Source organism: Natator depressus, chromosome 6 (assembly GCF_965152275.1).
Source record: "Natator depressus isolate rNatDep1 chromosome 6, rNatDep2.hap1, whole genome shotgun sequence".
Classification (NCBI taxonomy): Eukaryota; Metazoa; Chordata; order Testudines; family Cheloniidae; genus Natator; species Natator depressus.
The window spans coordinates 39,684,189-39,701,200 of record NC_134239.1 but is presented as its reverse complement, the minus strand read 5'-3'; the positions used below and the strand labels follow the sequence as shown (position 1 = coordinate 39,701,200).

The following is a 17,012-nucleotide window of genomic DNA, read 5'->3' as shown; positions in this document are numbered from 1 at the left end:
TTCTCTGTGCTCTGTCCTACTCCCTTAGCCGCCATTCCTGTTACAGGAACTGCTCTGCAAGTGCCAGCTCCCTTTCTGAAATGTTGTCCTCCATCTGGGCAGTGAGCCTCAGCCTGTCGTCCTGCCTGTCAGCTCGCCATTGTTCCAGTATTTCTTCCCTCTTTTTCTTTTACTGCTGGTCTGCCCTCTCAAGAACATCGACATAACTTCACCATGGAAACACTGGAATTCCTTTTGGAATGGTCCGTGACGATATGTTGGGCCCGGGATCAAATTCCTGAAGAACAGCAGGCAGAATAGGTCGAGTGTCCTGAAATACGATAAGAAACAGAAGATTATTGTTTAAAGTAGCTCAGTGGAGCAGCACAGAATTAATATTGTGGAGTCTCAAGAACCTAAATCTAACTGTTCTAAACTGAACTGAAGGGGATGCTCCAGTCCACACTCTGGATACAGCCTTGTTAATCACAGTTAAAGAAGTACAGAGACAACTGTAAGTCTAAAATTATAACCTCTATTCTGTTCTATAAAAAAAATCATAACTAATTGCCATATGGGTGGAGGTGTATAGTGCCTTTGTGGCAAAAGGCTTTTTCTGTCATTTCAGGCCTTTCGTATTTTGGAAAATGTAACCATTCTTGTGGTGCCCTATTGGCAGAGGGAGATGTTATTGCAAACTGCTGAAGGGAAATCTGCAGTGTCTGCAGCTGAATTATTCAAACAAATAATGACTGAACAGCACATTTGTGAGTGGAATGAACTAGTCAACTCTACAGGTGGGCCTGGAAAATATGCCCTTCCCTGCAATGTGACTAGCTATTTGGAGTTCTTGCTCTAGGAGAAGTTTGCAGCCATCAGCAGCTAGGATTCGGTCAGAATCTATGTTGGAATTAACATGTTGCAGTGTTAGCTCACACTGTTACTGCTGAATGCAAACATGCTGAAATCTGCAGTTTTTCTCCACCTGGCACAGTTCTGGGGGAAAAACAGATACCATACTCGTACTTTGGAGAAATGATTTTGTGACCTGCAGACTGCATGCACTAGCTCTAACTGAAATGCATTAGATTTGGAAATAAAATACCATTTCCCAAACACGTACACTCAGTTCACTATTTACAAGCAGCTGAATAGACCCAGGAGGAGTGATTGCAGAGTTGCAAATTTCTAATTACTGAAAGGAAAACGACAATGAACTTAGCAAACCTCTGTGACTTAACAGTTCAAATAACCTTTACAGCTGTTTATGAGTATCTGAAATTCCTTGTCGCCATTTTGAACTCCACATGGGATTGGGTGCTGGGGGAACGTCTAGGCATTGTGATATGATCCACCTTTTAGTGGCCAAACACCGGTAGCCAGGGCTTACCATTTTTGCATTGCTTCTTACAGCAGAAATCCCTCCCCCTCCATTCCTGTAATAATCTTTTAATTTGAGTTATACACTGACCAGGCTCTGAGGCGACTTCTGTCTCCATCGGGTGCTCGGCAGGCTAAGCAGAGGCCTGTTCCTCAAGGGGGGGAGAGGAGGGAAATCAAACAGCTTTTGCATGTAGGCACCAAGAATTTGCTGCTGTTCCTGATCCACAGCCTGCTCTGGATCTGGTTTCATTAACAGTCACTGCATGCTCCTGACTGGGCACTTGCTGTTGACTCCCATCAGTCCAAATGCTGGATTCAGGGGCCAGCAGGGCACTATCCCGGCTCACCAAGTTGTCTTGAAGCATGGTTGACTCCCTGCTGGGTGCAGTGCCCAGGTCCCGGTCAAAGTCGTGGTAAAATGGGCACGTCATTGGCGAGTGCCCGATGTGCGGTTCTTGTCCCTATTCGCTCTTCAGTCTCTTACTACACTCCCTGCACTGACCACCTGTCTGGAAAATCTGCAGAGCTGTCAGCTTTTTAGCTGTCGTCTGGTACACGTGGTCATTCCTGGTGCTTTTACTGAAGCCCACAGTTTTACTGGCCTTGTACCAGTGATTCACCAAGATCTTGTTGTGCTCCTGTGACCAGGAAGCAACTCACAGTGCAAACGGCTTGCTCCGTTCTCCATTGCAAACCCAGGAGGCTCTCTGATAGTGTGCTCGCAGATCGGTGATCAGAAGAGAATGGATTAATGCTGACCTGAGTTGCTGCTGTTTGCAAAGGGGCGGGGGCTTCCATTTTCCATAGAGTGGATTGCAGATTGTTGGGATAGAGAGGACTAAGGAAAGTTGTCTCATGGAATTGTGGGATACTACCAGGACTGGAGTCAGGTGGGGCTGCATCTACTTTGCAAAGAAATAGGGCTCGGACCCTGGGTCCTTGCTTAACTTGAGCTTGGATCCTCCAGCCCTGCAGGATTCTCAACCCTGGGTCTGAGGCTTGGATTAGTGCAACTATAGTATAGATGCAAAGGGAGGTTAGACTTGAGCCCAGGCTCAAGCATGGGCTTACACTGCAGTGTAAACATACCCTTAGACTGCTTTTAATCTTGATCATTTTTCCCCGATAACTTTCTAGCTCTGATGCTCGTTTTAGAGAAAATGTATCTTCTTCACTCTGATTATCACAACTTCATGTAGACTAACTGCTGCAAATGCAACTTTGGTCCAAATTGTTTTCAAAGATTAATGCGCTGCTCTGCAATGTGAGTTGTAGTGAAAATAATTTTTATATATGTATGTTGAACTCATGGTGAGCCCATACTTGATGTTGTCCAACGCGTCCGATAATAAGATTCTGTTTTCAGTTGCTTATGACCTTTTGCCATACTTTAAGTATTCAGGCTGAAATTTTCCATGCCGGGTGTCTGCCTCAGGCTGTGCACTGAATGAGGTGGGGGACCTGTAGGGAAAAAAAATAGCATGTGATAGTGTAATTAAAGACTGTATCATATGTATATGTACTAGCAAAGGTTTCACAGGTGACCTTAATTCTGGGATATTATAGCTTTTTTGAGTGCTTGACCTTGTAACATTAATTTATGAATGTTTTTGTTTGTGTAGGTAATATGTTGATATTATGCATACCAAGGAAATCCAAATCTTTAAATGTAACTATTGAAGGGCCAGTAGGAGCAAAAATTCCTCTCAAATAGGGATGTTCTGTAATTTAACATGAACAAACAACTTGTATGCATTTTTATCCAAAACCTCCCCATTGTATTCTAGTAAGTCTCATCAAATGACTCAAATATCTTTCAAAGAAGAATTCATTTTAATTTAAAAAATGCAAATCTTTAAACAACAAAGGTAGAGGCAGCCAAGTATTACAGTCAAAATGACTTTTTTCTTGCTGGTTGAAATGGTGTAGGGTATCTCTGGTTTTTAAACTATATTCTCCCATGACATTCATGGGGCCGCTATAAGCCAAATTGGTGTATCTTGGTTCCAGAGCGCCAGCGTGGCTTTTTAACCTGCTTTTGTACTCCAAACAAAGAAAAACCTGCCATTTCTGCCACATACATACAGTTGGCTCCAACTCATTCCCGAAAGGAGATGTGGTCTGGTAAAAGGCAGCCGCTTACAGTTCTTTGCACTGCTGATACAGTTTCTAGTATCCTGAAATGTATGACAGTGAAGGCTGTGTAATGTCTTGTAGAAAAGATCTTTTTCTTCTTAGGTTTTTTTGCTGCTTACTAGCCTCTGTCAGTTCAGAAACACTAGAAAATGCATTCTTAACCAAGGCTCAGTGTGGTAGTAAGAGGAACTGCAGTGTTGTAAAATACATTGTTTGGATAAGGCCTGAAAATGTATGTGATCATTGAAGATCCCATGACACATATTGCAAATATCGAGATGTTGGCCCCATTGTCCTGGCCATATTTCAGTTTGGATAATTGTTAGGTCAAATATGTCCGTATAGTAATGCCATTGGCCAATTCTGTCTATTTTAGCCCCCCTGCAATCTCTATTGAAGTACAATATTTTTCCTCTCCATGTTTCTCTTATGGCACTGCTTTACAATGCTGGACAGTTGCCACATTCCGTTCGAGTTGTGGTTGCAGTGAACTATTGGTGTTAGCAAAACAGTTTGTGATCCATGTGGATGAAAGGCACTAAATAAGTTCAAGATCATTCCTGCTCCGTCTGTAGCCAGACAGGTGCAGAGAAGAGACTAAAATACGAATTTAAGAACGTTGACTGAAAAGTAGAGGACAGTGAATGTAGACTGTAGCAAATAGCTTTAGGGTCTCTGAAGTTCTGAAAAAAAATATTTCATGAAAGATTTAGTAATGTGTGGCAGAGAGACAGAAGAGAGCTGATTTTTCCCTCTGAATACCCAGCACAAAATGTCCCAAAGCATGCTCTGAAAACACACTGCACTTTGGCACCAAACACCGCAACCTCCATTGTGCTTCTCAAGCCCTGTATGGTCTGACCATAGATACTTCACTTGCAACTGTGAGGCAGAAACTACTTCTACTAGCATTTTACTGGACCTCCCAGGCCTGGTTTGATCAACAGCTCTTTCAGTTAGATGCGGTGTTCTGGGTATCCCAATCTAACATGACAGCAGACATAAAATCAACTACAGTTAATGAATCTTGCTTGTTGTTAATGAACCATAAGGATTGACAGCAGTGGCTGTAGTCATTAATTCTCTCTATTGTGACTTCACCCTTTCCATTACGTTTTAGGACTTTTTATCTACACTGGTTGCCTAAGGCAGAGTGGCCTGCAGAGATGAGACTAGTAAAGCTTAGAGCCCAAAAAATGACAGATTGCACTGACAGCATTTTAGCGTTTAGTTTTGTATTTGCTCAGCTGTAGCCTAGAAGCCCTGCCATGTGAGACATTTAAAATGAGACTGGACAAAGCTCTTGAGAATATACTGTAGGGGAACAGTCCTGCGCTGGCCCATGAGACATGAGTTAAACAACATAGTAAGGCCTTCCATCTTCCCAGAGAAAGAGAGAGACTGTGCAAGTCTAAACCTTTCCCTGTAAATAACCCTTCCTTTAAAAACTCCAGCCTGAGTGTTTACGTAATAAAAAAAAAATTTCATTTTCACAGCTACAGCACTGGTCCTCTCCTAATCAAAGGGAGTCTGAATTGGTCCCATGGTGATGTTGTACAGTATAAGACAAAATCTTACATGCCTTTCTTGCTCAAGATTCCCAGTGAAGTCAGTGAGCATGTTCTCTGAATAAGGAACAACAACTAGGTCCCATAAGTGGTAGTAACTTATTTATTCTTCCATTAAGATAAATGGCAACTGGAGCAGCAGTTACCTGCCCTATTGTTATGTACTGGCTTTGAGTTTTTATGAGTTGACTTTTGCCCCTTTCTGATTGATATTTCATAGCAGCTAAGCACATTTGCCTTTAGCCTGTGATTTTTGGAGCTGATAGATCAGGATTCTAATCCCAGCATTTTGTGTATCTGTGTGATTTATATGATAACTGTTCGTAGTCTGCAGCATATACACCTGGGGATTTTTCAGAATGTGGTTGGCAGCAGTAGTGATTAAGTGTTGGCGGGCCAGGCAACTGAGTTACTTAAGCTAAGGTGGTAATTTATTTTTTTTGTGGTTGGGATGAGCGAAGCTCAAAAGGCTCAGTTTGGATTGGCAGGCACAATTTGAGAAGCTCATGCAAACCATCCAGACCAGTGATTCTCCAACTTTTGGGGCTCAGGACCCATTTGTAAATGTCTGGGGATGGAGGCCCTGGGGTGGTTTCAGTTGGATCCCGCTCTCCAGGAGGGTTGGGTCCTACTCTGGCACTCACCCTACAGAAGCAGATGTGGGGCTGTCTAGATTTGGCTCTCTGCTCTGGGTTTGGCCCTGCCACCCTGATTGGACTCAATTTGTGTGAGTGGAGTTGTGACCTGGCTCATGGAATTGCAGTGCCAAATTTGGTCTACCTGGACTCCTGTTGTCATGATGGCTGGGCCAAACCTGAGTGGCACTGGGACTCCAGAGGTTGCAGTGCCTGGAGCAGGGAGGTGAGCCCAGCCAGCCCTGTGGGACAGGAGCTGATATGTGACCCTTTGAAACATTCTGAGAAACCCCATGTAGACCCCTGAAAAGCTAGGCTGGAAATTTTAGGAGAACCGGCATTCTTATGAAGTTTGATCACCTGCTTTCAGTCTTAGTTGAAATATCACACAAACAGCATATCTTGTGGTATTTTGGCATTTCTGAGACTGACCCTGATGCAATGAAAGATGAGCCTGAGTCCTAAAATTCCAATCTGAACATGCCCAAATTTGAGGAAGCGTTTGAACCCATCTACCAGAAATTGGAAGAAAAAACCTCTTAAGTGAACATATCAGAACCTCAGAGGTTGCACTTCACTCCTAACGCTGCGGAAAGCTTTGCAAAGGTGGGGGTGGATAGTGGTAATGGAGGGAAACTAGTTTGCCCTTTCCTGCTTTTTAGGCCTTCTGTACTTCTGCATGCTTTAAAAATCTTTTATTTTACTGTGAATTTCTCTTTCTTATTGCACATAACAAGCAGAATATTTTATTTATTCTAATTTAGCAAGTGCCTCTGATGAAGTCTACTAGATACTAATTTTCAGTAATGCTTGTACGCGCTCTATACAGATTTTACTGTTCAGTCTGCAAACTCTGTACTTAAGGATACTAAAATCAGAGATGTCAATTGAACTAGACACTCAGAAGTCAGGCTCAGCAGAATCTCATGCGAATCTCCTTAAAATGTCATTTATTTTCTCCAGAGTCTTTTGCAAATTACTACATTAAAATGAAGGATTTTAAAGCACTTTCAAGATGGGAATGATTTATACACTACATTAAACATTACATTTATACACTACTTAACTTTATATGTTGATTTCTAACCTGAATAGCATTAGCTACCAAATGTATATTAGGGTTACAAAATGTAAAACATTATTCATCATTGATAACAAAAGCATTACTTCTCAATGGCAAAAAGGACATAAGAGTCACCTGTCATCCTTAATATTTAGAAGTAATGGTCTTTAAGGTATGATCTGTGACTGTCTATGATAAAAACAGTAGTTTGGCTTTTTTCCGTAGGACGGGTAAAGTACCCTTTTAGTGCTAAAAATGTTATCCGGTGAAAACAGCAAAAGGAACAAGGCTTATTAGGAGAAAACTTATGACTTTGATGCACATTTACAACATAATGGGAAACTTTTCAAAGTAGTGTGTGGAGATTAGCAATACAACTCCCAGAGATTTCAGTGGGAGCTGCATGGCAAAGTCACTGCAAACTTCTTTGAAAAGTATACCCTGGTGTGTTTAGAGAAGTGTATTTGGAATGGAAATATAGCATTAGTAACACTCAGCTAACACTTCCCATCCTGCCCACAATAACAACCCAGTATCTGACAAGGTCCCATTTTGTTTTTGGCTGAATATCCTTCATTCTATTTTCACTGAAATACTCAACTTTATTGTATTTGGCATTTATGACACGCATGTCTTCTTGTCACACAGCCAATCAGAGGAACTTTATCTTGCTATTCTTAACTACCCGTACAATTTCTATTACCAGCTTGGCACCCAAATCAAATGTGAATGGCAGTTATATTTTCTCTGCTCCCCCACCAAAAGTGGTAATGACTGAGATGAGTGACAGATATCTGTGGTAAAAACATTTACAGGTTTATTCTGCAGCATCCTAGTCCATTATAAAGCTGAGGGTGACAGACAGCTGAGTGCTAATTGTAGTGCTGATGGACTGAATAAACTGCTGTGTTGTGTTGGACTGCAATACAGACCAATATGCATAGAGAACTCATGAAAGTAATTAATTGGATTAGTTTTGCTATTAGATTGTAGAAGAGTCTCCTAAGGGAAGTAGTGGAAGCCCTACTTGCTTAGGACATCTAAAACTAGATTGGACAAATCAGTTGAAACTGTATTATCAATGGTACATATGCGGTTCCCATTACTGTAATATGTGAGCACTTTCCAATTTTGAGTGAATTAGGGAAGTGGTGTTGTCCTTATTAACAGATGGGGAGCCAAAGCACAGAGAGACTAAGTCAATTTTTCAAAAGTGCCCAAGTTCCATTTTCAAAATAAGTTAAGCACTTAAGAGCCAAAGACCCACTGAAAGTCAATAGGACAGAGCTTTTGAAATATCTAAAGTCACTTAAAGTCAGGGGGCGAGAAGCGGGGGGGACAGATGGGGGTGGGGTGGGGATGAGCCATGCTCCTTCCCCTAACCGGCCCCCCATACAATTTTCGAAACCCCAATGTGGCCAAAAATCAGCACTAGACCTTCCTTTCTCCCTACTAGACAGGGAACTATCATCTGTAATTTCTATTACTATAATAGAGTTCTCTGTATATCAGATGACTTTCTGTGGACCCAGGATGAATAGTTGTTGCATTTTTGAATATGTCTTAAAATTTTTGTGAATACCCTATAAATACATCAGGCCAACAAGTATGCCTGAAGATGTCTATTAGGGTAATGTCTTCAGACAGCTGCCTATGAGGTGGGTTTGAGTGGGGAACAAAGAGCTGGGCTTTATTATACACAATTCAGCCTAGAAGCAAGGGAAACAGACTTCTGGGCAAACAGAGATTGTCAGGTACCAAGAGCAACTATGAACTGGCATACTGCTATTAGCATGCAAGAACCACGCACACTAGCTTTTCATCCTTATGTTTTCTGGACCTGTAATAGTGTCACTCACCAAAGTTTCATTTACACAAGAGTAAATGGTTTCCTTTATTATCTGTTTCTGAAGAAAATATATTGTTCAACAGCCCTGGTAATTTGGATTTGACTGTTTAATACCCTAGGGGAAAGAAGAGTAAAATTGAGTTGAATACGGTACATTGACCCTGCCCAGATTGTGGTTAGGGCACAAGGGAGAGGGGTGTTGCCTGCAGAGAGACAGCTCACTGATTTAGGGTTCCTGGGATACAGTGCCACCTGCGATAGTTATTCAGAGTAAACATACTTATCATACATTATAAGGGAATATATAACTTGTGTATCCTTAGATTATTTGTGCATCAAGAATAGCTTGCAACCTCAAGATTTCAGTCTTCCCAAATCTTTTGAAGTTGGGTCACTACTTTGGTGGCACATGCTGCAGGAAGTTGTTGATGATCAGGAGGTGACACTCGTCCTTCTGAGTATATTGATAGGGTTCTGTATTGTTGGCAGCACCATCTGTTGAAAGAGCCATTAAACTAAAAATCTGGCTACTTGTGTGTGTTCAAAATATCTTTTCACTTCTTTGCAAGACTAGGGATTCTAGCCCCAGTATCCTCACCAAATTTTTCCTGCCTCATGTTAAGATTTTCAAGAGTGGTTAAGGATTTTGGGTGTCCAATCTGGGACACCTGAGGATAGTCTGACTTTCAGAAAGCGGCTCTGTTTTTAGACATGGCTCAAGGCCCAGTTCAAATTAAGTTGGGCACACCAAAATTCCCTATTCTCACTTGTAAATCTCTACCTGGGTGGTAATCACACTTGGCCTATATAAAAATTCCCTCTGTCATTCCATAAGTTGACTACACTATTCCTTACCTCGTGCCCTAAACTGTTCAATGCTGTTGTCATGTACTGCTAAACAGCTGTTGCAGCCCATATCATAGGGAGCTACACTTTGTTAGGAGACAAGGTACTTCCTGTAATGCCTCTGTGCAATCAGGTTGTTGATTTTGGATGAAAGCTGTTAAATAAATGCAAAAGCATGATCATTACCAGACTGGAAAAAAACCCCCTAAATTACAGATTTTCTTCATGTTGTCCTACTTAACACCCCCTCCCCCCGTTAACATATGAATGTCAGAGTTTCTATGTAGTTAACTTTTCTTAGTTTCATTGGAGGTGACTTCTGATTTAATTTCTAGAAGTCAAGCAGAATGTAGTCATCGTTCTATGTTACAGAGCCATTACCCATACCTCTGTGATCGTGGATACTGTAACAGTAACCACTGAAGGCAGTGAAAACTGACCCCAGTCCAGTGAAAAGATTCTAATCTTTTGTAACCCTGGCCTGTGTCATATGGCTTTGGCCAGGAAATTAATATAAGTCTCTTATCAGTACTCCTGTGTATTGCACCTTCATTACAGAAACTAGGAGTACGGATTGCAGTCTACAGTGACTCTATTGACTGTACTTTGGCTGAGTATATTCATTGAATCTACTAATGTTAACACAAAAAAGGAGGAATCTCTGAGGCAGAATGACAGCTTTGATCATAGTTATTCAGATCAAAAAAATCCTTATGAAATGACGTGTTTCCTGGACCCCTTGGAACATCTAGGGTGGCAGAAGTTACTTAGGAAACCAGAGATGCATGTCCACACATCTTTTTGGTGCTCTGTAACAAATGGTTAATGTGAGTTGGGGTCTGAACAGTGTGTTCCAGGGCGCAGCAGCTGCTACACGCCTAAAAGATGCTTGGAATTGCATCTCTCGTTTCATAGGTAGCTAATCTTCAAGTTAAACAAACTTAAATTTAAAATGCTGAGAGTGGGAGATAACATCTTCTATAATATATGTCCTGAAAAAGATAAAAATTCTGACCACTGGGTTTTAATTCAGTTCTTAGCCTTCTGAAACCATTCTGAATCAAGAGAAATACTATGCTGTTGTGGTGGACAGATACATTTTTTTCTGCCCTTCAGAAGTCTCCTGCAGTCACCCACAGAACCGGATTAAAGTTATTCAAAGCCTGGGATGGATTACTGGCTGATGGCTATTCAGCATGCTATGGGATAATGTTGAGAAATTTAGTATTTTTCATTCCTAGAGCACCTTGTCATTCATTAATCTTCCCAATACCCTTGTGAGCTAGTAAGGAATAGCCCAGTTTTGAAGGCCAATAAGAAACTAAAAACTTGAATGCTGCGTGCAATTCTGGTCACCCCATCTTGAAAAAGATCCATTAGAAATGGGAAAGGTACAGAGAAGGGCAATAAAAGTGATTGGGGGTATGGAGCAGATTCCATAGGAGGAGCGATTTAAAAAACCTGGGATTTTTTCAGTTTGGAGGAGAGGGGGGTGGGATATGATAGACTTCTATAAAATCGAGAATGGAGTGGAGAAAGTGACTAAGGAAGTGGTGTTCACACAGCACAAGAAGCAGGGGTCACTCAATGAAATTAATAAGCAACAGGTTTAAAACAAACAAACAAAAGTCCTCCTTCACACAACACACAGTCAACCTATGGAAATCATTGCTAGGGGAGGTTGTGAAGGCCAAAATTATAACTGGATTTAAAACCAAATTAGATAAATTCATGGAGGATAAGTCCATCAATGGCTATTAGACAAGATGGTCAAGGATGCAACCCTATGCTCAGGGTGTCCCTAAGCCTCTGATTGCCAGATACTGGGATTGGATGACAGGTGATGGATCACTTGATGGTTGCCCTGTTCTGTTCATTCCCTTTGACACATCTGGCATTGGTCACTGTTGGAAGACAATACTGGGTTAGGTGGACCATTGGTCTGACCCAGAATGGCCATTCTTGTGATAGGATGCAAAAAAAAAAATGCAAACACAGCCAAAGCCTTTAGGCTAACCACCGACTAGATGGCAGGACACTGTATGCATGGATTTGACCAGACTGGGCTTAATGGAGGAACAAGCCGCGGACAAGGAGTGAATGGCAACAATGACTGCTTACTGTGTCTGCAAAGATACTTAGGGATGGAAAAAAAAGGAGAAAAAGAGAAACTGACGTGGGGATGTTATGTAACTTACCCCAGGACACAGAGACCCTTCTGAGAGCCAGAATTAGAACTCACTGCAGCTTCTCTCTGTGCTATGGTCCTATCACTAGACCATTTCCTTTCTTCCTCATGTTCCCAACATAAAATTGTCTAGGGGCAAAACATTTCACAAAACATGGATTAAGACACAGACCTTTCCATGAAAAACTTGTTTTAGGGACTAATGCTGCTACTATTGAAATCTACGGGAGTTTTGCCATTGACTCCGAAGGGAGGAAGCGTGAGTTCTTAGTTGGGTACTGAGCAGTTCATAATCCCATTCAAGGGAAAAGATGTCTCTTGCCTGTTTGGGTCTATGAACCCTTTCTTTCTTTATTTGTTGAATGGTATTTGAAAACGTTATTTACATTTGGTTTCAACACTGTTCTGCCTAAACCAGCTTCCAACTGGATTTGGCAAACCAGGGTCTGTTTTAAAAAAACATTTAAAAAACCCCTCTTTGGGGCCAGTTTAGTAGTAGTTGTAGTAAATATTGTGGTAGCTCCCAAAAGCCCAAATTGGCGTTGGGCTCTGTTGTACTGGGGGCTGTACAAACATTGATAAGAGAGAATCCTTGCCCTTGAGGATTTTGAATCTAACAGACACAGATAAAGGCTAGAAGATGGGATATAATATATGAGCAAATTAGTACTGTGAAGAACTGGCAGATGATGTTAATTTCATGTGGTGGTGTTTTTTTAATTGCAGCTACTGGGAAAGTGTATGGGAAGAGGATAGAAGCGAAAAGAGGGACAGTCACAGCTCATCACCTGCCCAACCATTATCAGCAGGCAGGGTTTTGTGGGCATCAAGGCTCAGGTAAATCTTGAGGGATTGGAAGGAATATGAAGTAGAGGCTGTTTGGCTATTTCAGGGCAGTTTTCCCGGGCATAAAAGCAATGTGGTAGAAAGCACAGGATATCTGAGGGAATTTGATGATTTGTTGGTAGAGTGAAGATGGGGGTCAACACGGGGGTGTTGGAACAATTTTTATAGTGGGAGCGCTGAAAGCCATTTGAACAGAACTGTAAACTATATGATTGAAGCTATGTATTCGGTTGCTATTATTACGTGAAGCCAGTGGGTGCTTCTGCACTGCTAGTCCCCTGGTCAACATCTTGATAAATTACTTGGTCAGCTGGATTGGAAAGTGATGTAGCTAGAATCCTGTTTAAACAGAGTGAAAGGTCTGGTGTTAGACATGATTTAAGATCCAGTGCAGTGAAACTTGCCAGTTGCACTAGTGTCCAAATATTTTTTGGACTTCATATGGGAATGGGAGAAGGTAAGGAGGAGGAATGGGTTAAGAAAAGTGTACTGGATTTAGAAGATCTAAGTATTTCTAAACTTTCTGAAAATAATTTACAATACATATATTGAGATAGGGCCAGAACTTTGAACACTGCCCTCCCTATATGCATTCAGATTTCTTTCCAAAATCAAGTACTTAAATGTCTACACAACCTGAACTGCACCCACAAATAACTGAGGACACAATATAGCGCACACACAATAATGTGGGCCTGCAAAATTACAGATATAAAAGTTTCAGAGTAGCAGTGGCAGTATGTTGGAATCCAAATATATTATGTTTCTTTGGGTAAATCAATCTTTTGTGTTGAGAAATGCATCTGTCTTATAGATTCTGTTCATTTTGCAATGGAATATAATAATACAAATAGCAAAAGCTACTAGGTCATCCAGCCCACCACTGCACTGATGTAGTATTGCTGTCTACATTGAAGTTTCTAGCTCTTATCCAAGCTAATTTTCCATTTCCCAAACAATAGGGTTTGAACTATATCCCCTGGAAGATTATTTCATAGTACAATAAATCTGTTGATATGTCTTCCTGATAGTCTGCCTAAATTTTTGCTTTTAATTTCATCCCATCAATTCTAAATTATTTATCTCATCATAGCACCCAGGAGCCCCAATCAAGGACCCAGGGAACCCGCTGTGTTGGGTGCTGTAGAAACAGAACAAAAAGACAGTCCCTGCCCAAAGAATTTCTTCTTCTTCAGTCCTTATCTTTTCAGTTATTAGTAGCTTTTTATGTTCCCCCACTCACTTGACTTGGTGCTTACCCAATATTTAAATGTAATATTTCCTTATAAATCGGTCCCTTTTGGCTCAGTGATGGGATGTATGCCCCACACTGGCAAATAGAGAGTTAACGGGAGTCTGAGGGCCTAATTAGCCCACCAGGTTACCACCTGTGTATGTGGGAGGGCGAGATGGGGCAGGAAAGACCAGTTGAGTATCAGGGCCCACCTGAGAAGGAGGCTCCATAAAGACAAACCTGAAGCAAAGTAGGAAAGACTCTGAAGTTAAGAGGCTTATGATTGTAACCCTTCTGCCAGGCCAAGTTGATAGCAGCAAGGGCCGGGTTCAGTACACAGGGGTTCCCTCTCATCAAAGCAAATACAAAACTGGCTCGAGCCCCCACCCAGTGACCTGGGAAAATCTTACACACCCCCTGGGCGCCTCGAAGAGGCAATACTTCCCCTCTCGCAAGCACGGAGTCTCGGTGTAGTAGAGAATCTTTAATAACATGAGGTAAACGACATCAGCATTAAATTGGGAAAACACCACAACTAGTGTTCATTAACCAAACCATGAGCAAAGACCCACCCCAGAAAATTGGGCCACATCCTTTCCCTCGGGTTCTTGAGTCCCAGAACCCAAATGTCTCTTGAGTCCAGCAATCCTCAAATCACCCAAAATCCAAAAAGTCCAGCCCCAGAGTTCAAAAGTTCATCTGCAGAGTGTTACTCCCCAGTCTGGCTAAAATGTGCCTGTGTGTGGGGGAAAGAGGTAAGGGGTACCTTACGTGTCCTGAAGCTGACTGCCCCACAGGGCTCTGCTCTGCTACGCTGTCTCACGAACGGCTCCGCTCCACCACGACCGGCTCCACTCTGCACAGCTCGCCGTCTCACGAACAGCTCTGCTCAGCTTGCCGTCTCACGAACGGCTCCGCTCCACCACGACCGGCTCCGCTCGGCACAGCTCGCTGTCTCACGAACAGCTCGGCTCAGCTCGCCGTCTCACGAACACACCGCTGTCTCACGAACGGCTCCGCTCCACCACGACCGGCTCCCTCTGCACAGCTCGCCGTCTCACGAACAGCTCGGCTCAGCTCGCCGTCTCACGATCACACCGCTGTCTCACGAACGGCTCCACTCTGCACAGCTCGCCGTCCCACGAACAGCTCTGCTCAGCTCGGCGTCTCGCGAACACACCGCTGTCCCACGAACAGCTCTGCTCAGCTAGCCGTCTCGCGAACGGCTCCGCTCTGCACAGCTCGCCGTCTCACGAACAGCACCACTGCACTCTAGATCTTCCGGCTCCCCACTACTTGACACAGTGCTCAGTGATTTCAGCTCTTAGTGATTTCAGCTCATAGTAGTGGGGGCCTTAGTGCTGGTGCACCATAAGGCCAAAGTGAATGCAGCACAGTACCTGTGGCAAGACTCTTAATAGACCCAACATTAGCTCTGACATTCCACAGTGGAGAGAGACAGAGGTGCAATTGGTGCTTCAGGCCCTCACAAAGGGGCCCACACCACCAGGTACTAATACCTGTCTCAAGTCTCTCTCCCTTCACAGAGTTTTGGAACCCATGTCCCTTGCCTAGCGAGTGCTACTCAGTTGATGGTGAGTCCCTCCATCATAACAAAAGGCCAAGTACAGTTCCAAGCACAGTTCCCATAATCAGGGTAATAACAATTTACTCTTCCCGCCCCAATAACAAAGACACTGGGGATCCCACAACAGCCAAAGTGACCATTTGGGCAGTTATGGCCTCAGTCTAGGCGGGGTGGGTGTGCCTATGCAAATTGAGATCAGCCCCTGAAGTTCTTTTCCACTACTTGCCACACCTCACCACCAGATGTCAGGGTGGAGCCCATCCTGACTCTGCTTACATGATGATGCTAGTCACCTCAGTTCTGAGGATGACATTGACAATTATAGTTTGTACTATAATTCAATATGTGAAGAACATTATTTACTGCGCTGGCCACAGAGCCATTTGCTTACTTGTGTTGACTGAGCTGCACTTTGTTTCCATGCCTGGTGGTGTGCTCCCAGCTGTTCAACACAATTCTTCTGAAAGTCATGGACACTGACTCTTACAGGATGGCCACATGCAATGCAATAAATCTCCAGTTGCTGAAATATCATATCAGAAATGTTCACTTTTTGTGAAGGTTTTGTTTCAGGGAGTCTTTGAAGTGTTTCATCTGCCCTCCGTATGTATGATTGCCAGATCTTAATTTGGAATATGATTTGTTTTGCTAAATGGATGTCAGGCAAATAAATTACATAGTCAGTCCATCTCAATTGGGTACAGATCAAATGAGCCTCCATGCCGATTGAACCAGCTTTTGCTATGGAAACTATCAAGCTTTTTAACGTGCCATTGATAATAAGTATGTTTTATACCCATAGAGCAGTGTTGTGAGGACAACAGCATTATAGACTTTGATTTTTGTTTGTGGAGAGATTTCATGTTGCTTCCAGATTTAGTGATGGAGGTGACCACATGCAGTGCTGGCTTTCTTAATTCACACATCCACTTCATGGTCGATGGGTCTTGGTAAAGTAGTTGGGGAGCTGGCTGGTACGTAACCTCAGGTTTCACTCAGCTAATAGTGAGGCCAAAATTACAAACTGCCACAGCAAAGCAGTTTGTAAGTTCTTGTAGTGCTGCTTCAGAGTGCACTGTCAAGGCCAGTCATCAGTGTAGAGCAGTTCCTGGATCAATACTTCTGTCACCTTAGTGTTTGCACATAGCTCGGAAAGATTGAAGAGATTACCAGTGTGGAAGCATATAATTATGTCATTTGAAGAGCCACAAAGGGCTTTTTCTAGCATGGCGGCAAAAAGACCCAAAAAGCTAAAAGTGAGCACACATTCTTTCTTCACCCCATTTGTGATTGGAATTGGGTCTATTACAGGGGTGGGCAAACTACGGGCCAGATCTGGCCCCTCAGGGCTTTGGATCCAGCCCGCGGGACTGCCCCCCCAATGGTGTCGCAGGCCCCATGCCGCTCTCAGAAGCGGCTGGCACCACAACCCTGGGGCCCCGGAGGGGTGAGGGGGTGGCAGAGGGCTCCGTGCATTGCCCTTGCCTCCAGGCACTGCCCTCCGCAGCTCCCATTGGCCTGGAATGGGGAACTGCGGCCAATGGGAGCTTCGGGGGAGGTACCTGGAGGCATGGCAAGGGCAGCGTGTAGAGCCCTGTGCCGCCTCCCCTCCCCCAGGGGCCATGCAGGGTCGTAGTGTTGGCCACTTCCCAGAGCGGCACGGCGTGGGGCCAGGGCAGGCATGCAGGTGCTGCTGC

The 17,012-nt window shown here is 43.3% G+C and overlaps 1 long non-coding RNA gene across 1 annotated transcript in view; it reads left to right on the top strand.

The window, feature by feature from the left end:
- Window positions 1-211: 211 nt before the first annotated feature.
- LOC141990006 (uncharacterized) overlaps window positions 212-17,012 on the top strand; it is a 403,850-nt gene continuing 387,049 nt past the window's right edge. Inside the window, exon 1 of the long non-coding RNA XR_012640041.1 lies at window positions 212-493. This is a non-coding gene — a long non-coding RNA (uncharacterized LOC141990006). The remainder of the gene's footprint in view (window positions 494-17,012) is intronic.